Source organism: Pan paniscus, chromosome 7 (genome assembly GCF_029289425.2).
Source record: "Pan paniscus chromosome 7, NHGRI_mPanPan1-v2.0_pri, whole genome shotgun sequence".
Classification (NCBI taxonomy): Eukaryota; Metazoa; Chordata; class Mammalia; order Primates; family Hominidae; genus Pan; species Pan paniscus.
Window position 1 is genome coordinate 29,324,786 of NC_073256.2, and position 23,793 is coordinate 29,348,578.

Genomic DNA, 23,793 nt, shown 5'->3' on the forward strand with positions numbered 1-23,793 from the left:
GCAGGGATGTGGGCAGGCAGGGCAGGTGGCCCACCCAGTTCACTCCCACGCTGGGGACCTGCAGAGCCAGCTCCCTGAGACAGGTTGTTTGGACCAACATCTGGGTTTCTGGATTTCCATTTGAGCACAGCTGGACTACACAGGCTGAAGCTCTGTCTGCCGAGATATAGATATTTCCCTGGTGACGATCTTTCAAGCTGACATGAAGACATGGCCACCTGCCGGAACATGTTGTGTCTCCTGTGGCGCTCTTGTAATTTGTGAGGCAGGCTCCTGAGGAATGCAGTGTGTAAGTGGGAAATGGTGGGAAGTTCTCGCATCCTCCCCTGGCCTAAAGTGCTGCCTGCACAGGTTGGTGGATGGTCCTTCGTGCAGGAAGAAGACATGAAGCACATTCCTGTTAGCTACAACAGAGAGGGGCAGGGTACACACTGGATATTTCGAGCCCATCCAGGGAAGCAAGTCTTACTATGCTGGGAGTACTTTGGAATGGGGACTGTGTTGCCCTGGGCTTTAATTATTTCAGGAACATTTAACCCCAGGGCTGGCAGGCTGGATCTTGATATGTGTTTCTCAGTTGGAAAGACTTTGGACCATACGGAGATGTCTTCTCAATTCTTTTAATTTCATTAAGGTTGTCATTTTTCTTCTCGTGGCCTCTGGATTGTGACACAGAATTCAAGGGACAGGAATGAGATGAGTTGGAGGCTGGGACAGGGGTCCCTGCCAGGGATGCTGGTGACTCACGTGACGATGTTGATGTGTGGAGTCCGGTGCCTGGTTTGGGGAATGTTCGTGGGATATGTTCCAAAGGACTGTCGGACCTATCAGGTACTGGAGGTGAATGGTCAGGTCTGATCTCAGGGCTGGCAGTGTCAGGCAAGGACAGGAAGTTGATGTTGGACTCATTGGCTGAGGTTGCTTGGGACCCAGTGGGCAATGTGTGCCAGGACAGATGGGTCTGGGGCTAGGAAGGCAGATTTGGGCTGGAGACTCGGGTTTGGGAGGCATCCCAGGTTGATAGTGGTTGAGGCTATGGAAATGACCGCGATTGCCTGGGATGAGAGTGGAGACAGACAAGATGGGGGTTTTGCTCTAAGCCTGGGGAGCCCACCTCCCAGGTTCAATCGATTCTCCTGCCTCAGCCTCCCAAGTAGCTGGGAATGCAGGTGCACGCCACCATGCCCGAGTAACTTTTGCATTTTTAGTAGAGATGAGGTTTGGCCAGGCTGGTCTCAAACTCCTGACCTCAAGTGATCGGCCCACCTTGGCTTCCCAAAGTGCTGGGATTACAGGCATGAGCCACCATGCCTGACCATTTTTAAATATTAATTTTTATGAAATATTTTCAAGCACATTTTACTATACATTGGAAAAGTCAATCATGATTTGAAAACTTCATCAGAATCCAATCAAATGTCAATTAACCACTTAATTGTGGATAGGTAAGGAGACTATTTTGACCAAAACATATTAGAACAATTAACACTTATAGAAATAATCAATGTTTTAATGTTTTAGTTGAATTAAACCATCTTTTATATTCTGGCCGGGCACAGTGGCTTACATTTGTAATCCCAGCACTTTGGGAGGCCGAGGCTGGCGGATCACCCAAGGTCAGTAGTTCGAGAGCAGCCTGGTCAACATGCCGAAACTGTCTCTACTTAAGATACAGAAATTAGCCAGGTGTGATGGCACACACCTGTAATCCCAGCTACTTGGGAAGCTGAGGCAGGAGAATCATTTGAATCTGGGAGACAGAGGTTGCAGTCAGCCGAGATCACCCCACTGTACTTCAGCCAGCCTGGGTGACAGAGCGAGACTCTGTTTCAAAAATAAATAAATACAATAGAATTCTGAATTTTATTTTTAATAATTATTTTTGTAAAGAGAATGTCTTGTTTATTGGAGTTGTTGAATTTATTGAATTGGCAAAAATTATGTACAAAAGGGTATACAACATGATGTGATTGAAGTATGTATACATTATGAAATGGCTAAATCAAGGTAAATAACATATCACCTCCCAGACTTATTTTTTTGTGGTGAGAACACTTAAAAAATCTACTCTCTTAGTGATTTCCAAGTGTATGATATGTTGTTATTAACTATAGGTACCATGTTGTCCCACGGATCTCCTGAACTTATTCTTCTCTAAAAATGACATTCTGTGTCCTTTGGCATCTGCCCACTTCCCCACTCTGGCAACCATCATTCTACTCCGCTTCTATGAATTCAACTTTTTTCTTTTATTTTTCTTTCTTTTTTTTGAGACAGTCTCCTTCTATTGCCCAGGCTGTAGTGCAGGGGTGTGATCTTGGCTCACTGCAGCCTTGACGTCCCAAGTTCAATCAATCCTCCCACCTCAGCCTCCTGAGTATCTGGGAGTACAGGCATGCACTACCATGCTCCAATGATTTTTGTATTTTTTGTAGAGATGGGCTATTGCTATGTTATGCAGGCTGGTCTCGAACTCCTGTGCTCAAGCAATCTGCCAGCCTCAACTTCCCAAAGTGCTGGGATTACAGGCATGAGCCACCATGCTTGGCTGAGTTCAACTTTTTTAGATTCCACATGTAAGTGAGATAATGTGGTATTTGTCGTTTTGTGCCTGGCTTATTTCACTTAACATAGTATCCTCCAGGCTCATCCATGTTGTCTCAAATGGCAGGATTTCCTTCTTTTCGAAGGCTGAATAGTATTCCATTGTGTACATACACTACATTGTTGCTGGAAGTTTAATGGAGGCCAGTTGGGGAAGGAGGGGGAGAAGATTCATTCTAAGTCTAGATGCTCCAGCACCCACCCAGGATGTGTGCAAGGAAGTGCAGGATGCTCCTGGTCTTGCAAACTGTGGTTTGTGGGACTGCAAAGCCCCTATCCTTCCACAGTCCTTTCTGTCTTGTTATCACATTTCCTTGGAGGAGAACCCAGCCTTGGTGGAGAGCCCTGCTCTGGCTTTGTCCCTCGGCATGAGATGGCAAAGGATGGTGCTGCTGGGAGACCCTCACGTCTGCATACTGGGGGCTGTTTGCCTTCTCCGTTCCTCCTTCAAGTATCTGAGCAGCTCCTGTGTGCCAGCTGCTGATCTACAAGACGGATCGGTCCTTGGAGATCACGCTGTAGCAGAGGAGGCAGGCTGTAGCCCACAGGCCAGAACCAGCTCCCTGCCTGTTCATACAAATAAAGTTTTATTGGAACACAGCCACACCCATTTCAGTGCATATTGTCTGTGGCTGCTTTCCTGCTACAATGGAGAGTTGAATAGTTGGGACAGAGACCTATGGCCTGCAAAGCTGAACTATTTACCATCTGGCTCTCAAGAAAAAGGAAAAAAAATGCTTATCTTTGTACCCCGACAGTCTTAGATTAAGAGGACTTGTACCACCCTGACGTCACAGGCGGCCATGAGTCCAGCGACCCCTGAAATGTACACAAGTCTGGGCTAGGGTTCCAGCAGGTGAGTCCCAATTTTGCAGATCTTTGGTATCAGGGGCACAACCCAGGGTTTTGAGTGGGGTTTCCTCATCACTGTGGCTGGGCACTGGGCTAGTGTGCTTTCTGATTTTTGTATGGGGAAGAGAAAGGAGGGAGGAAATGGCAACTTGTTGCCCTGTTCTAACGTTTTCCTAAGATGGGTCTCCAGGTAAGGGCTTGGGATCTCACCTTGCACAGCTTACAAAACCCAGTGAGGCCGGCTGTCTTGGCGCTGCCACTCTGAGGGATGGAGCCCCCAAATGACTAGGAAGGGAGATAAAAGAATGGTTTCTGCAAGCTCAAGAACTGGCGTTATTGAAATTAACATTTCCCCCAAGTTTTACAATGTCTAGGCATGCATATTTAAGTGTCTGCCTCAAAAGCTCTTGCTAATAACAAGATGGTGCATTTCATTTCCTTTTTTTGTTCTCTGAGCAACATGCAGCTTCCTGCACAGCCCTCCTTGCAGGCAACTGCACAGAGGTGACAGTCCTCCTGACTGCCAGCACAGATCCCCAGGGCCTCTGAGGGCCCCGTATTCTGGGGGCAGCCTTTCCCCCTTCTATTTGGCCCCAGCTGGAAGGGGTCAGATTACCCACATCCCAGTACAGGGCTCCTGCCATAGCTTCTCTAGGGAGTCTGGCTTCCTCTGACCCTCTAGAACTCACCAGCTGAGGATCAGAGCCCCGGGGCAGGAGCCAGGGCCAGGGGGCATTGGGGGTGGTTTGAGAGTACAGTTCTGGAGGGGGGCAGGGCGGGCCAAGGGAAAGCTGCTCAGGGGAGACTGCAAAGAGATGGCAGAGTTAGGACAAGAGGGCCGGGCATGGTGGCTCACACCTGTAATCCCAGCACTTTGGGAGGCCGAGGTGGGTGGATCACCTGAGGCCAGGAGTTTGAGACTAGCCTGGCCTACATGGTGAAAGCCTGTCTCTCCTAAAAATACAATAATTAGCCAGACATGGTGACACCTATAATACCAGCTACTTGGGAAGCTGAGCCACGAGAATTGCTGGAACCCGGAAGATGGAGGTTGCAGTGAGCTGAGATTGTGCCACTGTACTCCAGCCTGGGCAACAGAGCAAGATTCCATCTCAAAAAAAAAAAAAAAAAAAAAAGTCAGGACAAAAGAAGGAGGGAAGAGAAGGGAGCTGTGGGGCAGCAGCCAGGACCTTAAAGGCACAGAAGAGGAAGTTTGGATTTCCAATTCCAAAGGACATGAAGACAAAGTCACACACCTTTATTTAACCTGTTCCAGGTGAGGCTGAGCTTTGTGTATTTTCCTTGTTTTCCTTTTCCTTGTGTTCAGGCTGTTGTAGAAAGAGGTACACAGGGGCTCTGTGTGGTGCCCTGTTCTGGTGGCCTTCAGGAAGCATGGGGTGCCCTGGTTTCCTTGGCTTCGTGTCCCCCTTTCCTCCTGCTACCCCTGACTGTGCACCCCACCTTATCCCTCAGACCATCCTCCTGAATGGGCCTGGCCAGGGCTTGTGTCCTTGCTAGTCTCTAGGAAGGAAGACTCTGTGGCTTGAAAGCTTGTTGGCTTAAGTTGCAAGGTGTAGGTGCCTGGGAGGGCATGTGCATGGCCCTTTGACTGATCCATTCATGTTTTTCTTTTTTGACTCTGTTCTATGTTGTCCTGATGGAGGGGTAAGCCCCTGCCTTCTGCCTTTCCTGCCTTGGACTCTTGCAATTGGGCCAGATGAGAGGGTCCATGTGGTCTGAGAATTCAAGCAATGCAGGCCAGGCATGGTGGCTCACACCTGTTATCTCAGCACTTTTGGAGGCCAAGGCGGGTGGGCCAGGAGTTTGAGACCAGCTTGGTCAAAATAGTGGAACCTGTCTCTACAAAAAATAGAAAAGTTAGCCGGGCTTGGTGGTGAGCACCTGTAATCCTAGTTATTTGGGAAGCTGAGGCAAGAGAATCACTGGAACCCAGAAGGAGCAAGTTGCAGTGAGGAGGAGGTTGTGGTGAGGAGGAGGTCGCAGTGAGGAGGAGGTTGCAGTGAGGAGGAGGTTGCGGTGAGCCGAGATTGTGTCCCTGGACTCCAGATTGGGCAATAGAGCGAGACTATGTTTCCAAAAAAAAAAAAAAGTTATATAGAAAACAAAAACTAAACATCCTCTTGATTCGCTTTTTTTGATCTTGCGTCGCAGAGGTAACACTGGGAAGGGTTGGGGTATACCTCTCCGCACCTTTTTCTTTGATTTCTTTTTATTTTCTATTCTACGTTCTGAGATACATGTGCAGAATGTGCAGGTTTGTTACATAGATATACATGTGTCATGGTGGTTTGCTGCACCTATCAACCCGTCATCTAGGTTTTAAGCCCCGCATGCATTAGGTATTTGTCCTAACGCTCTCCCACCCCTTGTCCCCCACCCCCGACGGGCCCCGGTGTGTGATGTTCCCCTCCCTGTGTCCATGTGTTCTCATTGTTCAACTCCCACTTATGAGTGACAACCCGCAGAGTTTGGTTTTCTGTTCCTGTCCACACCTTTTTCCTCTGTACACGCAAGCACATGTATTTGCATATAAGTGTTTATTGTAACTTTTTTAAAAAGTAAAAATGGAATAATGCCGTATTTATTCTTTGGAAAGCCTGCTTTTCAGGCAGCATGTCTTTGACATTGTCTCATGTTGGAACCTGGGTACCACCTTCTTCTCCTAGCAGTTATTCTGACGTGTGGATGCACCATGCTTCGTTTAACCAGCCCTGCACCGATACGTCTTTGGATGGTTTCCGCCTTTTCCCAATCACAGACGGTGTTCTGATGAATTTCCTCACACACATCACTTGGTGCTCTGTGCCTGCATTTCTGTGAGATGTTCCTGGAGGTGGGCTGTCTAGGTCAGAGGGGGATCTGTGCTTAATTTGCATCCTGTGCAAAATTCCATCCACTCATCCGGCTCCCCAAGTGCTCACATGGTACTGTCCTCTGTAGACATCATCTTCTGCAGATGATGGCACGACCGCCTCTCTTTCTTTTCCTCACACCAGTCTGCACCCTGGTGTCCTGGGGTGTCCAGCCCCTACCTGCTTGTCTGTCCCCACCCCACAGTGCCCCCAGCCCCTGCTAACAGGGACTCTGGCTTCTGAGCTCTTGCAGACTGCCTCACTCTGGAGAATTTTGCTTTCTCAAACATTCCTGGCAATGTTACTGCAAATCTCGAGGCCTGCATTTGCCGCCTTCAGGCTTCAGTTTCCTCAAAAGTAAAATGGGGATAATGTGATGCTACTGTCTACATCCTAGAGCTGCCATGAGGGTTCAGTGAGATCACTGTTGAGAGCACGTTCACAGCGCCGGCCCTGTGCGCAGTCAGCACGTGTGGGGCAGGGCTGTTGCTGATACGTGGTTGACTGCCATTGCTAGACTGTGGCTTTACCATGGGCATTGTCTTTAGTGCCGAGCCCAGAGCCACCCCTAGTACCTGCTGTGTTTATAGAGTGATTGAGTGTCAGGGTCAGAGACTGGGGCAATGGCAGCAGAAACAGAGGAAAGAAGTGGGGCTTCTAATAGATTCTGAACCAGTGGCCCTTGAGATGAAGCCTTCTTGCCAAGGTCTGGGGCTGTCCTGTGTGTTCTAGGCCCGAGACTGGAAGCTAGGCCTGGCTGCAGCCCCGGCTGAGCTGGGGAAGTGCAGGTCAGCATCCTGCTTCATTAGGACACCTCCAAACCCAGCTTAGACCTGGATGCCAGGTGACCCTCTGTTTACTCTGAGCCCAGACAGAGGACAGGGAAGTGTGCAAGTGTGGGGACCCTCATCACAGTCCTTGACTCTGAAAGGCATATGGGTTTGTGCACGTGTGTGAGCACGGCTGTGGCTTCTCTGTGAGTTTCAAGCTCGAGGTTGTGTTTATGCAGGGTTAGGCTTGCCGGGTAAAATACAGGAGGTCCAATTAAACCTGAATTTCTCATTAACCATTTTTTTTTTTTTTTTTTTTTTTTTGGTGCAAATATATACCATGCAATATTTGGCACCTTCTTACCCTAAAAAATGATTTGTTGTTTATCTGAAATTCAAGTTTAACTGGCATCCTGTCTTTTCAGTTGCTACGTATGAGAGTTCCGTGTGGGGGTTATCAGTGTGCATTTGTGAGTTCCCATTTGAAGGACTCTCTCTAAGTGTCTGTAGGTGTCAGAATGGAGATGGACATAGAAGATCCTCTTGGGCCGCTTTAGTGGCACCTAGAGGCTGTGGGGTTGGACACTTCAGCGCAGGGGCCTAGGCAGCACTGTCCAGCACCTGTGTGCTCCTGTCTTCTCCATGGGGGCTGACTTCCCTGCCATCTCTCTCCAAATACGGTGAAAAGAGCTATCCCATCTGCCCCCATCTGGAGCTCGGCTGCCCAGCCAGACAAGATGGCAAACAGTGTACAGATGGCTGCAAAGCTTTCCCCAGCTCCTTCTGCAAGGGGCCTGCAGATTAAATGGAAGCCCTCATCCTCACCGCCTCCCCCTTCCAGAAAACCCAGGCCACAGCCACCTCTGAATGCTGCTTTAGAAGCTTCTCCCTCCTCGTGATTAAACCACCCCAAACAAATAAAGCACTGCATTTCCACCATAGGCTTGTTCACATGCATGCAGCCAGTTGTCTTGGATCCGCCTGTGTGCCTGATTCATCAGGGTGAGGGGTTCTCCTCTGAGGTGCTTGCAAAGAGCTGCTTGCAAATAGTTGCTTAATTTTCGTCTGAAAGACTCTCTGTAGAAACCAGGCCCAGCTTTGAAGAAAGCCCTTTCTCCCCTATTAGCAAATTCTGTGTCATTCTTTTTTTTTTCTTCCTTTTTTGAGATGGAGTTTCACTTTTGTTGCCCAGGCTGGAGTGCAATGGTGCAATCTCGGTTCACTGCAGTCTCTGCCTCCTGGGTTCAAGCGTTTCTCCTGCCTCAGCCTCCTGAGTAGCTGGGACTACAGGCACCCACAACCACACCCGGCTAATATTTTTCTGTTTTTACTAGAGAGGGAGTTTCACCATGTTGGCCAGGTTGGTCTTGAACTCCTGACCTCAGGTGATCCACCTCAGCCTCCCAAAGTGCTGGGATTACAGGCGTGAGCCACCATGCCTGGGTGGAATTCTGTGTCATTCTGGATACTTATCATGACTTCAAGCATCCAGGACTCTGTCCTGGGTATCCTGAGCCTGAGGGTGTATGTGTGTCCAGCTGGCTCGGAGGTTGTCTACAGTCAGGTTGAACTTGGCCTCTGAGTGCGTGGCAGCCTCATGTGGGAAATACCACCAAGGAGCCTCATCGTGTGCTTTTAGGAGACAATTTCTATTTAGTCATTGCTGAATCTGTTACAGACAGGGTCTCGATTTCTTGCAAGTCCTGTATGAGGTGGGTGCTATGATTATCCACATGTTCACTTGCTCTCTCTGGCCTCTTTCAGGCTCTTGCACTTCCTTTGTTCTTTTCCTGCCACAGGGTCTTTGCACATCCTGCTCTTTCTGCCTGGAAAAATTTTCCCTCTCCCTGCCTCTTCACCTGGTCACCGTCTCATCTGACAGTGGAGTCACTACATCCTCAGTGACGCCTGGCCACACTGACTCAGTCACAGCAACCCCCTGTTATCTGCTTTCATGACACCAGGTGCCTCTCTGTGGTAGCCACTATCTCAGCTACGGCTTCCTATTTCTGTGTGTGTCATCCTTCCCCTTCAAGACTGTGGTCACCATAAGGGCCAGGGACATGCCTGTTCTGATTCTCATTTGTGTCTCTGGTGTTTAGTATATCCTCACCTAGAATTTGATTAATGAATGACAGCATACCCATTTTACAGATGAGAAAGTTGAGGCTCGGGAACATTATGTAACTTGCTCGGTATTAGATAGTGATGGTTTGAAGCCATCTGGCTGGTCGCTGGGTGCACACTCTTAACCCCTTCACTATTGTTCTTCTCTCATGGTAGTTCTCCAACAGCAGGAGTGAGAGACAACTTTAGGACAGGTGTAACCAGAATCTCAGGGGTTATCCTAGAAGGTGGTGTCAGGAACTTACTTGGCTACGGGCCTTCTTACTGTATTGCGTAAAATACTCAGTTTTTCTTACTCGCCTTTAGTAAAGACCTTAGCAATATTGAAGCACAGTTGTCAGTAGGAAAGGGTCTATGTTTATCCTTTTTTAAAAAGGAGTCTATATCATATTTATCTTGTGGTCTGCCATGCCCCTCGATCTTCTTCAGCTTCAGTTATGCAAAATTCACACTTCTTCTCTTTACTGCCTCTCTCTTACTTGTTCAGTTTCTTTTCTGTGTTCGAGATTGCTTAGAATTTTTCCCCATTACTACAGCCTGCTTCCAACCTGTATCCCCCAGCCAGCTTGTTCTGGATTTTGTCAACAACAGTTCCAGCGTTTACTGAGGGCTGGATTGAAGGAAAGCCTTGGAAAAGGCTGTGTGATGAAAGGTGAAGACACTTAATGGGCAGGCAGTCATGAGGGTTAATTCAAAGGCTGGAAGAAGGGCAGACCTGGAGGACTGGAAATGTCTTTGAGCTGAAGGTCATGTGCAGGTGGAATGAAGAAGGTGAGCCTTTTGGGGTGAACTGCAAGTATTTGATAATATCCCTGTCCCCATGGTTGAGGAAGTCTTGATAAGCATCCTTAATGTGATGGAGGGATTAAGGAACCCCTGGTTCTACCTGCCCAGCATGGCAGTAATATGACAGAGCCAAGTTATTGATTTTTGGTTGCCCAGCTGTCATCAGCTCAACATTTTCTGTTAGTTATAGCTGCAATTTGCATTAGTTATCAATGCCAGTTTTGAGTTTCCTAGTCAATAAAGTGTTCTGAGAGTGGTGACTAAGGCTGAGCACTACCCATAATCATGAGTATTACAGAGGCCAACCTCCTTGCCCACCTACCTGCGGGTGATGAGACACCCTAGGGAAATCACTCAATTCTTTGGAGGACCCCGAATAAATGCCCAAGTCCATCTGTTCATCTGTCCATCCATCCATCCACTCTTCCTTCCTTCCATCCGTCCATCCATCCATCCATCCAGACATGGATATATCCAACCACCCACCCATCTGTCTACCCACCCACCCATCTATCCATCCATCTCACTCTCTTATGCACCTAGCTATCATCCACCTGCCCACCCACCAACCCATCTGTCCATGCACTCACCCATGCATCTATCCACCCATTCAATCATCTAACCATCTATCCACCCACCCATCCATACATTTATCCCTCCAACCCCTCACCCACTCAGCCATTTCTCCACCCACTCAGCCATCCCTTCACTGACTCAACCATCCATTCATTCGTCCACCTGCCCGCCCACCCATTATCCACCCATCCACCTATGTATCCATCCATCTGTTGTCCTTCTGTTCATTTATTCCACAAAGACTCCTTAACCACCTGCTAGATTCCGGGGAGGTACCTGCTCTAGTAATTGAGAACATGATCTCTGGAATATGAATCCCTGGGCTCAAACTGAACTGCCTCCTAGCTAGCTGCTTGGGTAAGTTATAGAAACTGTGCTTTGACTTTCTTATCTGAAAATTGGCTATTAATAGCTTCTACTTTTGCAGATATAGTGAGGATTAAATAAGATGTCACATTAAAAGTGCATCATCGGCACTCAATAGAGATTAGGTTTTACCATTCATTATTATTCTTGGCAGATGCTGCAGATAACGTGGAGAGCATACGAAAGACACATGTTTGAACAAATAGTGACATACAGGTGCTACGTTCTGCAGTAGGGGAAGGTCAGAGAGCCATGGAGAGGGCCTAGCCCAATCCTGGAGCTTCAGAAAAATGTTCCCCGTTGAATTCCTGTTTTAGCTGAGACTTGTGGGATGGGTAGTAGTTGGAGATCCCACACAGGATGTGACCAAGTTAGCCAGGGAAAAATTGGGTCCTGGCACCCATGGCAGAATTGATTGATGAGTTCTTCTGTCTCCTTTGTTTGGAAGTCCACTAGGTCTGGGAATGTCAAGTTTGGGGAGGGCGCTGACAATGATCATGACCTTCACCTGTCCTCACATGTCCTTTGTGTATCTGCAAAGCCTCTGCCTCAGTCTCCTCTTTTGGAAAGTGGGATTGGAAACCACATCTGCTTCTCTCCCAGGACTGCTAGGAAGACAAGATTAGATGGCAGGTGAGAGCTCTTTGAAAATGAAAACATTCTAGTATTTGAATACAAAGTGTTCTTTGCCTGTGATGTTTCCTAATCTGTGAAATCATACTGGACCTCGAAGCTGTCTATTAAAAAAATAGCAAAGTGGCTGGGCATGGTGGCTCATGCCTATAGTAGTTCTAGCACTTTGAGAGGCTGAGGGGGTGGTGGATCATTTGAGGCCAGGAGTTCGATACCAGCCTGACCAATATGTGAAACCCCATCTCTACTAAAAATACAAAAATTAGCCAGGTGTGGTGGCATCTGCCTGTAGTCCCAGCTACTCAGGAGGCTGAGGCACAAGAATCATTTGAGCTCAGGATGCAGAGGTTGCAGTGAGCCAAAATTGCACCACTGCACTCCAGCCTGGGCAACAGAGTGAGGCTCTGTCTGAAAAAAAGAAAGAAAAAAGCAAAGTTAACACTTCCTCCATCTCTCCCCTGGGGGAGGCAATTTGTCAATGATTGTTGTTGGATTTTACACACAGGGAAATCTAAGGAAAGTGTGGAAATCAGACCAGGACTCCAGATTCTGGTCTCCCTGTTTGCAGGGTCTTAAAATGGGGAGCCACTTTGGGTTCTTTCTACAAGATTGCTTTTTTAAAAACAAACAAACAAACAAAAAACTCAAAAAAGAAAAAGAAAAAGAAAAAAAAAAGCCCTGACCTAAATATTCACAAGGGACTTTAGGCAATATCTGCAAACAAAAGTGAGTGAGGAGTGAAATCTGTCTTTACAACTAAGACAGCTCCAGAGTTGAAGCATGTGGAAATATCTCTAGAGACAGAGACTTGGGTGGGTTTTGTTTTGCCAGTTACAAGCTATGAGAACCTGGGCAGGTTTACATCTCTGAGCTTCTGTGACCTTGTAAATTAGGCTGCATTGCGCTAAACTTGCAGGAAGAATCCCAGCATCCTCCTGTGCACAAGGCTGGTTTCTTCCCATCCTTTTCCTTGTTCTGCCTCTCTCCTCCTCTCCAAGAGATGAATACATTTGGACCCAGTAGGGGCCTATGTTTGCAAAAGCTCACAGGTGATTCTCATGCAGCCAGCCTGGCTCTGGCACTCAGTTCTTGAACACTTCTGGAGGCACATTTACTAGTGAGGAAGGTCACTGTGTGTGAAAGGCATGCTTCATCTTCCATTCCTTTCTTCCATGAAGCAAGGCGCATGGGTCGACTGAGCTGGGAGAGTCCATGGTGTCAGCCTCCCCCACGCTTCCCTCCCTCCTTATTCCTTGTGTGCTGTACTTTGTCTCGATTTCCTGTACTCTGCAGCAAGCCAGGAGATGGTAAGATCTCAAAAAAATCACTTTCTTGGGAAATGGGATCAAGAGGGTTTTTGTTTGCTTGTTTGTTTGAGACAGGGTCTGTCGCCCTGGCTGAAGTGCAGTGGCGTGACCTTGGCTCACTACAGCCTTGACCTTCTGGGATCAGTTGATCCTCCCACCTCAGCCTCCTGAGTAGCTGGGACTGCAGGTGCACACCACCATGCCTGATTAATTTGCCTATTTTTTTAGAGATGAGGTTTCACCATGTTGCCTAGGCTGGTCTCAAACTGCTGGGCTCAAGCAGTCCTCCATCCACCTCGGCCTCCCAAAGTGCTGAGATTACAGGCATGAGCTGCTGTGCCTGGCCAAGTTTTTTTTATTACTATTATTATTACAAAAATTTCAATAAACATAAAAGCAGAGACAGCAGTTTAATGCGCTATCATATACCCATCACATAGATTTAAAAACTATTAACATTTGCAATATTTACTCCATTTGTTTTTCTGAAGTATTTACAAAATAGTTTACAGTAGTTATGTAATTGCATCCTGATATTCACCCCTACGTAATTTACTTTCCCTCTAAAAACATGAGGGCATTTTTTATATGATCATTGTCATACCTAATCAATTTACCAGTAATTCCTTAATATCCTCTAAGATCAAGTTTACATTCAGATGTCTTGTCCTCAAAATGTCAATTGTGATTATTTTTTTCTTTGAGCAAAGATAATAAGATCTCGAGATGTAATGACAGAGATTCCATGTTAGCCCTGATGTCTAAGCTCTGTGGTCCATTGTGGCTTTACTTGAAAGTCTGAGGCTAGGCGTGGTGGCTCACATCTGTAATCCCAGCCCTTTGGGAGGCCAAGGTAGGAGGATCATGAGGTCAAGAGATCAAGACCATCCTGACCAACATGGTGAAACCCTGTCTCTATTAAAAATACAAAAATTAGCCAGGTGTGGTGGCGGATGCCTATAGTCCCAGCTACTCGGGAGGTTGAGGCAGGAGAATCACTTGAACCCGGGAGGCAGAAGTTGCAGTGAGCTGAGATTGCACCACTGGCCGCCAGCCTGGGTGGCAAGAACGAGACTCTGGAAAAAAAAAAAAAAGTCTCTCACTGTGGTCTCATAATAAAAGGACACTCCAATTCCCATCTGGTCCATGCTCCTTAATGTTAGCCCCCTCCTGTGGGGAGGTGGGGGTGACTTTCAGCGCAGGTTCAAACATTCCCAGGGCTGGCTCTGATCCCAATAAAGTCCATCGTCATGAATGAATGTTTCCCTTGCAGGATATTCTAAGTATTGTAAATAGTGCACGTGGAGTGTCCTCATGATGCCTGTGATGGTAGTGAATATTTATAGGTTTCTTTTAGTGCCTTTCTTTTTTTTAGTGTTTTCTATAGTTCCATGTTTCTACAACCCTTAGGAACATCAGAATCCTGTGTGTGGGTGCTTATTAAATAAACCAGTTCCTGGAGCTCACTCCCAGTGACTGCCAGTCTGATGATTAGGGGCTTAGCTAGGACCTAGGTTTGCAAAAGCTGCCAGCTGATCTCATGCAGCCAGCCTGGCTCTGTCTCTGGCGCTGGGAGCTGGGTTGGGAACTAGTCTTTGGTGCTATTCTGCTGATACTTCAAGTTGGGCTCTTTGACTCTGTCTTGTATTGTCATCACTTGTATTCAGGTCTGTTCTTCCCCTGGATTGTAAACTCCTTGATGTCTGGGTCATCTCAGCTCATGAGCTGAGTTTTCAGTGGGTGCTCAGTGGAACAGGTGCTGAATGGAGTCAGGCTGTAGGGAGGCCAGCGTGTGTTGGTAAGTGAGAGACAAAAATCATTTTAAAAAGAATCTTTTTGCCCTTCAGTTGTGTTTGCCATGAGTTAATGTGATTTACTCTAGTGGAAGCCAGTGCAGCTTAAGTGGAGATCTTGCCCTGAAATGGAGCCAGGTTATGGATCAGCAGAGCTGCCAAAAGCATTTTGGGGGAAATGTTTCTGTGTCACCCTCAGTTGATTGAACTGAAGTTTTCACTCCGGTTTAACACCACGTGGGGGCCATTCTGACTTCTGCGGAGTGGGTATGATCAGATCTTCTGTAAAAGTGTAAGTGAGGGGGCTGGGCACGGTGGCTCACACCTGTAATCTTAGCACTTGGGAGGCTGAGGTAGGTGGATCACTTGAGGCAGAGAGTTTGAGACAAGCCTGGACGACATGATGAAACCTCATCTCTACTAAAAATACAAAAATTAGCCAGGCATGATGGTGCATGCCTGTAATGCCAGCTACTCAGGAGGCCGAGGCAGGAGAATCACTTGAACCTGGGAGGTGGAAGTTGCAGTGAGCTGAGGTTGCACCACTCCACAGTATTCCAGCCTGGGTGACAGAGCGAGACTCCGTCTCAAAAACAAAACAAAACAAAAAGTGTATGTGAGGAAACTGGAATTAAGCTTGGGGATGTTGGGGGATGGAGGTACTTCATTTACTGAACAACAAAACCATAAGATACCAATGCTGGAGGAAGAAGCATCATCCTCAGATTCTACTAACTCAACAACGCATGAGATGGGGACTTGGTGTCCGAGAGAAAAGCTACTTTTTAGGTCTTGAACCTTGATCAAACCATTTCTGAATTCCTCATACACATATAATCAGGTGCTATGAGTGGTACTGATTGGATAATCTTTCTGTCATTTCCTGTGCTAGGAAGGAAAATACATGTACAGCCAACTTCCTTGAGGGTTCGTTCTTTTGCATCAGGGTGTCTCAAACTGCTGCCCTTAAAACACCTGTAAGAGAATCATCCAGGCGGCTTGCTCGCTCTGCATGCAGGCCCTTTAGAATCAGAGTCAGAATCCCTGGGGCTGGATCCACAAAATTAAATGACATTTCAACGAGTTTGTCATCATGTGAGAGAGAATAGGTGAGTATTTGGATACCTATAATACAAAGTAGATTCAAAAAGAATGACTTGATTATTTTAAATGTTGTGTTTAAAAAAATTTAATACAGAAAAGGCTGAGCACGGTGACCCATGCCTGTAATCTTAGCAATTTGGGAGGCGAAGGCGGGTGGATCATTTGAGGTCAGGAGTTCAACACCAGCCTGCCAACAAGGTGAAACCCCATCTCTATTAAAAACATAAAAATTAGCCAGGCAGTAGTGGTGCGTGCCTGTAATCCCAGCTACGGGGGAGGCTGAGGCAGGAGAGTTGCTTAAGCCTGGGAGGCAGAGATTTGGTGAGCTGAGATCGTACCACTGTACTCCAATGTGGGTGACGATTGTCTAACCACCACTAAAATGGGTTCTGAGTCCAACTATTAACATGAAGATGACATCCATTGTGGTCGTGTACATTTTGTTGCCTTTCCGGGGTGAAGGACATTGGTGACAATTTGTTTCCTCTGGAACGGTCGATTGGTCATGAACTTCCTGGTCCAGGTAGTCACTGTGTCATTCATGATGGTGGTTGATCCTCAGGTAGTTAGGGAGGAAAATAAACAAGAAGTTATATATTTAAAACCACGTTTCAATTTTAGACCTGATTAATTGACTTAATAAAGGGCATTAGCACTTCTACTTCCTACAGTCCCTCCCTTTACTTCTGGAAACTAGTTATTTCTAGGTTGTTTTATGTTGTTAAGGTTGACCACCTTCTCTTTCTGTTCTGCAATCATAGTCCTATCACTAGCCTTTTGTCATGGTCATTCAATTCACAAGTTGCTTATTTTTTAATTCCTTGGCTGACTAAATTTTATTATGAAGACTTTTTTTTTTAAAGAGCTCAGAAATACTGTATTCTTTAAGTTCTTCGACATGTGATCATGTCTTTTGCCTATTTTGATTGGGCAATAATTTAGCTGGCTATAAAATTCTTGGATTATACTCTATTTCCCTTAGAAATTATAAGCACCCATCCACTGACATTTCATTGTGCTTTATTTTATTTTATTTTATTTTTGAGATGGAGTCTTGCTCTGTCACCCAGGCTTGAGTGCAGTGGTGCAATCTCGACTCACTGCAAGCTCTGCCTCCCGGGTTCACACCATTCTCCTTCCTCAGCCTCCCGAGTAGCTGGGACTACAGGCGCTCACCTCCATGTCTGGCTAACTTTTTTGTATTTTTAGTAGAGATGGGGTTTCACCGTGTTAGCCAGCATGATCTCAATCTCCTGATCTCATGATCCACCCGCCTTCACCTCCCAAAGTGCTAAGATTACAGGTGTGAGCCACTGTATGAGCCCAGCCTCATTGTGCTTTATACTAACCCCCTTTCCCTGGCCTCTTCCAGCTTGTCTTCTTCTCTCCCAGTAGTTTCTTCATGAAGAGGCCATGTGCTATATTCCGTGAGATATTTCACACTCAAAGAAGACTTCTTTTATACTCTTTTGATAATTTGTCTGGGAATCACTGTCTTGATTTATAAGGGAGTTTGTAATAAATACAATAAAAGAGAAACACAATATATTTTGAGACATCAGAGAAGGGAGAAACCAATTCTATTAATATTTGGGGTTAGCAGGGAAGGCTTAGTTAAGAGGTAACATTTGAACTAAGCCTTGAAATAAGGGAAGGATTTGGCCATGCAGAAATGGCGAGAGAGTAGAAGCAAGACATGATGGTTAGCGGTATGTATCAATTTGACTGGGTTGTGGGGTGCCCAGATATTTGGCTACACGTTATTCTGGGTGTGTCTCTGAGGTATTCTGGATGAGGATAACATTTAACTGGTAGACTGAATAAAGCAGATTGTCCTCCCCAATGTGGGTGAGCCTCATCCAATCCATTGAAGGCCTGAACAAAACAAAAAGGTAGAGTCACAGAGAATTTGCTCTTTTTACCTGATTATATTTGAGCTGGGACATCAATCTTGTCCTGACTTTAGATGTGGACTCGAGTTGGAACTATATCATTGGCTGTCCTGGGTCTCCAGCTTGCTGGCTGCAGACTCCAGGTCTCCTTAGCCTCCATAACCATGTGAGCCATCCCTTACAACAAATCAATCTGTCTCTCTCTATGTGTATAGCTCTACCTCTATCTCTCTGCTCTTTCTCTGGAGAACCTAGAATAATACACAAGGTTATATTAGAGAAGAGGATGAACCAAGGAAAAGCATGGCGGCAGAAAAGTGCAAAGAGGGTTTGGGAAGACTGGGGTCCTGATGGGGAGTTCGGATTTCTCTTTGTGTAGCATGGAGAATCCTTGAAAATATTCAAGAGGTGAAAATTGTATTTGTGGAAGAACACCAGGAGTATGTGAAAAGAAAAACACTCACTCCATTTTAACTCCACTGAAGGGGACATCAACGGGATGCACTGGGGACATGGGTTGGAGGGTAGTTGAGGCCATATCTGGAGGATCTTTACTTCTAGTCTGAGTCTGAAGTTATCTTTCTGGGGAGTGGGAAATTACAAATCTTTGAGCTCCACTCAAGAGATGGTTTTGCTAACAATGGCAGGGCGACGATGGTGGTGGTGGTGGTGGTGGTGGGAAACTGTTATCATGAATTCTAATTGGGCTTCTGTTATTCTAGCCAAGAAAATTGGGGAATGGACTTTCAGTAGAATAATACAGATCTGGGAATCAACTGTATGGAGGAGGTAGTTATAGGTGATGAGATGTCTCAGGGACAAAGTTTGGTAGAAGGAGAAAAGATACTAGGCTGCTACAAAAAGAATTGCTGTTTTTGCCATTACTTTTAACGGCAAAATCCGCAATTACTTTTGCACCAACCTAATAGGATGCAAACTTCGGAGCCATCTGCATCAGAGGGATTGATGAAGATCAGCAAAATTTGGGAACACAGGAAAGGAGCGGGGAGGGTAATGACTTGAGGGCATAGCAGGGATAATCAAGGTTTTTCTTGTTAGCATGTGGAGACTTAAGCATGATTATATGTTAAACACCTGGCACATACACGGTGCAAAATGTTTATGAGTGAAATGACAAGGGAAGGTGGTGAGTCATGGGAGTTCCAAGGGAACGGGTGATAAAGGCAGGTCTCAAATGAGGCACAAGTGAAGAAGGTAGCTTGGGAAAGGAGAAGGATGCTTCTCCTTATAACATGGGAAAGGCAGAGGAAGAGGATCAAGATACAGTGATCTAGGGATGAGATGGAAGTGAGTTGAGAGAAATCAACTCTGGGCTCTGAAACCCCTAGGGCTGGGTTTGGGGGGCTTTGAGATATGGAAAAGGTTTAAAGTCAATTGTTATAGCAAATATGGTTTGGAATTTATTTGTGATGCTTAAAAATATTGCTGAACAGAAGTGAAGTCTACCCTAGAGTTGGATGGTGAGATTATTTAGTGGAACTACCAGATCCATGTTGTGATTCTTTCCAGTATCATTCAGCAGCCCTTGGGCAGTTGCGAGGCAAGTCATCAATAGGGTATGGAGATTTTCCAGGTGGGTGTGGTTGAAGGAAGGGAAGAAAGAGTTTAGGAGCACATTACAAGAAGAAGGTGACTGTAAGGTCCAGGCTGAGCAGGAAGGTAAAGCAAGAAGTAAACATGAGGTTGTGAAGAGAAGTTTAGAGGGATGAGGAGGCAGGAGAGGTGAACAGTTGCAGGATGTAGCTAGAGTGGCGATGTTAGATCTTGGGGCCAGAGAGCTTTACAATGATGATGAAGATCAAAGGGCATTAGAATCAAGCTATAAAGAGCCACTGTTTGATGTTGGGATGTGAGGATGCTGCAGGTGGATGTCTGCACATTGATGGTGAGAACATGGTCACCCTGGCCCTGCTGGGTCTTTGCTAAAGAGACTGTGCTCTGTTCTTGGGGCCGTTTTCATCACCTGATTAGAGCAGTGGTCCCCAAATGGTGTTCTTTTGGCCATCTGTATAAAATGTTCATAGGTCAAGGATAAAATGGAAAAACAGAGACAATGTCACAGAAATGTGCCCACCAGTGAAAGACCACCAGCTGTCCTTTTTGGAGGATTGTTCTTTATTCTAAAAATGTATATATTCTATTCTATTAAAACATTTTTGTATTGGCATTTTTTTTCTCTTTTATGAAATGCCATGGGGTAGAAATTTGTAATGTATCCAATTCTCCTGTCTTCATGTATTTCCCTGTGGTGGGGGAGGGGATGTGGCTAGTACTGGCCAAGAGGCTGGGGGCAGAGGTGCAATGTTAGACTTCTAGCCTGGAGCGTTTAATTCTTAGTACAAGACTCCTAACATTCTTCTCCCTCTGTTCCCTGCTTGGTGATACTCGAGGTATTGCAACCCCCATTAACCTCTGTCTTAGGGCAAGTTTGATGGGAAACAGAGCACCCCACACCTCCCTGCAGATGAAGCATGAGTGAGAAAAACAACTTCTGATGTTTGAAGTTACCAAGATTTAGGAGTTGTTTGTTATTGCAGCAAAACCTCACCTATTCTGACTAATCATGGTGGAATTTCTGTGTGTGTGTGTGTGTGTGTGTGTGTGTGTGTGTGTGTGTGTGTAACTGGTAGTTTAAAAAAGTTCCTTCTTACCCAAAAGAAAAAAAAGATAGCAACCTTATGTTGGTTCTCAAATTAAAAAAATATTTTTACTTGTTTATAAAATAGAAAAATCTGAGAATCTGTAGCTTAGAGAACTACAGTGTGGGATGTCTATAAAGACCAGGTTATTTTATCAGCTCCTAACACCCCTTAATAGAAGCTTAGCCAAGACTTGCACTATTTCAGTCTTTCCCATTCCACATTCCATGGACTCTTGAAGAGACATTGATGAAACGGTGCAGCCATGAACCACCCTCACTCAATCCTAGTGGCAGAACCCCCCCTTTTACTGCAGAATGAGCTTCTTGCTACAGTGATACTGCAAACCCTTAGATATATCCTGTACTAATTAAATTAAAACACGACCAATACTTTTGCTTTGTTGTCCCCCAAATTAAACAACTTAATCATGAGAACCCAGAGAATTGGATTTAGTGTAACTGATTCCAAACTGTCAGTAAGAACATAACTAAGTTATATTTTTCTCCAATTCAAATAAAAGAAAATTGACAATAAAATGCTGATCAATATGTGTAGCTCAGGAGGTAGAGACTGCTTTGAGATGCAGAAGTGTTTGTTTTTTTAATCTATATTCTTGAGTAAAGAAAAAATCCATCTCTCTTTCCTAGAGGGGAAGACTTTCAGAGCTGGGCTTGGCAACAGCCTGATTATCGGAGGCTGAATTAAACAAATAGGTACCTCCCTGGAGTGAATGGTGCTTTTCTCCTGTTTGGGGAACCGTGCTTTTATGGTGGAGTTTGCGTTCTGTCTTGGTCTCCGGATGTGTGTATCTGTGGGTGGATGTCTGCAAGTAAATGGCAGTGTATACCTGTGTGGGTGTGTACAAAATTCCCATGTGAATCTCAGCTTTGTGGGGGTCTCCGGTTCTTGAGCCCAGTAGATGCCATTTGAAGAAAAAATCACTTGAAAATGAGACAGAAAGAATGGAAACTAAATCCTAGCTCTAAAGGCACCAGGCTGATTAAAAAACAAAACAAAACAAAACAAAACAAAAAACCTCTGGATCTTCTTTGTATTGCACTCTACCTACCTCTAAATGACATTTCTGTTTCCTATGAGATCATTAGAATGAAAAAGATCCTGAGCACGAAAGAGCAGATACTGTGTGATAGTGTGTATATCAGGGTGTCAGCTGTGACACTGCTGACATTTTGGCTCAGCAATTTCTCTGTTGTATGTGTGGGGGTTCCCTGTGCATTTCAGGATGTTGAGCGGCATCCCTGGATCCCTGGACTCACTGGAGGCAGTAACACAACTCTCCCCAAGTAGACACAGCCCCCAGTGTCTCCAGATATTCCCTAATGTCCCCAGGGGGCAAAATAGCCCCATCTGAGAACTGCTGCTTTCATAAAGTACAATGTCAGGTGAAATAGGTTAGGGGTTAATAGAGATGGAAGAGACCCCAGGAATATCCTGGAAGGGGCTGTAATATTTTGTTTCTTGAATTGGGTGTCAGTAATATGGAGATGTTCAGTTTTTTTGTTGTTGTTGTTGTTGATTTTGAGGCAGGATCTTGCTCTGTCACCTAGGCTGGAGCCCAGTGGCACCGTCATGGCTCACTGCAGCCTCTGCCTCCTGGGCTCCAGCAGTCCTCCCACCTCAGCCCTCCCTAGTAGCTGGGACTACAGGCATGTGCCACCACAGTTGCCTAATTTTTTATTTATTTATTTTTTGTAGAGAGGGTTGTCTCACTATGTTGCCCAGGCTGGTCTCAAGCTCCTGGGCTCAAGCAATCTGCTCACCTCGGCCTCCCAAAGTGCTGGGATGACAGGCATGAGCCACTGCGTCTGGCCAGTATGTTCAGTTTGTAAGAAAAGTACTGTGTTGACCTCTTCTATGTGCACATTTCTTTAAGTAATTCAATAAAGCATTTAGAAAAATTGGTCATAATAGGAGTAATTTGTAGAGTGATTGGCATGAAAGCTGATCACCTTAATTTGAACTACTCTGAAATGAGCACCAGGGGCCACCAAGAGTACCCTTTCAAGGTGTCATAGCCAAGGAGAGGAGTGTGTTGTGTACATCTCTGCATAAAGGATTTGCTGGTTACATGGAAGGATGAAGCCTCCTTCTGAGGACAGAGGCAGCAAAGCAAGTGGAAGCCCAAAGCATTGAGCTTTCCAAATGGACTTTGCTAAAATCTTGTGGATGACTCATGCTCTTAATATACACCCATGTACATATTGTCCATATAAACATTAATTCTGTAACAAGGCCCACACTTAAGGGTTTTTTTTTTTTTTCTTTTGTGACAGTCTTGCTTTATTGCCTAGGCTAGAGTACAGTGGCATAATCGTGACTCACTGCAACCTCCGCCTCCTGGGTTCAAGCAATGCTTGTGCCTCAGCCACCTGAGTAGCTGGGACTACATGTGCACAACACCATGCCTGGGTAATTTTTGTATTTTTAGTAGAGACGGGGTTTCACCATGTTGGCCAGGCTGGTCTCAAACTCCTGGCCTCAAGTGATCTGTGCACCTCAGCCTCCTAAAGTGTTGGGATTACAGGTGTGAGCCGCTGCGCCTGGGCCCACACACAAGGTTTGAGTTGAGATAGAGAAAACTCTGGCAGTACTGAGGAATTGGGCCACAGTCTCTGGGAAATATGCACAATTTCTGGAATCTTCTCTACTTCCAGAGTTCCCACTTTCTGTCTTCTGTTTATTCAACAAACTTATATGGAACCACAGTGTGTCTAGAACTTGCCAGGCGTGGAGGATAAAAGATGACTGAGATCGGGCATGGTGGCTCATGCCTGTAATCCCAGCACTTTGGGAGGCCAAGGCAGGCGGATCACTTGAGGGCAGGAATTTGAGCACAGCCTGGCCAACATGATGAAACATCTCTACTAAAAATACAAAAATTCGCCAGGCATGGTGGCATGCACATGTAGTCCCATCTACTTGGGAAGCTGAGGCAGGAGAATCGCTTGAACCCAGGAGGCAGATGTTTCAGTGAGCTGAGATCACACCACTGCATTCCAGCCTGGGAGACAGAGCAAGATTCCATGTCAAAAAAAAAAAAAAAAAAAAAGATGACCGAAATACAGACTCCCTCAGAGTTGACTCTAACACAAACTAGGTAAGAGCCCAAGGTCTGGCTGGGCAGACACCTAGATCGGCCTCATCCTGCAGCGTCTACTAGAATGAAGAACACTTTTTTCTTTACCCATGAAAATGTTTTGTGCTTCATACCCACAAGTGCAATTTCTGTTAATTGTGAAAAATTTGTCGCATAACTCTGCCTGTATTCTTAGCATTTTTCCTTTGAGAGATTTCTCAGCACATCATCTTTGGACTATGTGGAATTGGAAATTTACTTAGAGTCAACAAGTACAGGAAAGTCAGTTCTTAGTCAAGAGTTAGGTTTTCAAAGACAGTGGATAAAATAAAAAATCAAGATTTGATGTA

At 45.7% G+C, this 23,793-nt stretch overlaps 1 long non-coding RNA gene across 2 annotated transcripts in view; it reads left to right on the forward strand.

Moving 5' to 3' along the window:
* The first annotated feature begins 345 nt into the window (after positions 1–345).
* The window catches only part of LOC134731047 (uncharacterized), a 99,674-nt gene continuing 76,226 nt past the window's right edge, over positions 346–23,793 (forward strand). The window contains exon 1 of one of the 2 annotated variants that reach the window (XR_010113105.1): positions 346–4,732. This is a non-coding gene — a long non-coding RNA (uncharacterized LOC134731047). Of the gene's footprint in view, positions 4,733–10,445; positions 11,588–23,793 lie in introns of those variants that run through there. The other variant, XR_010113106.1, reaches the window with a different exon arrangement.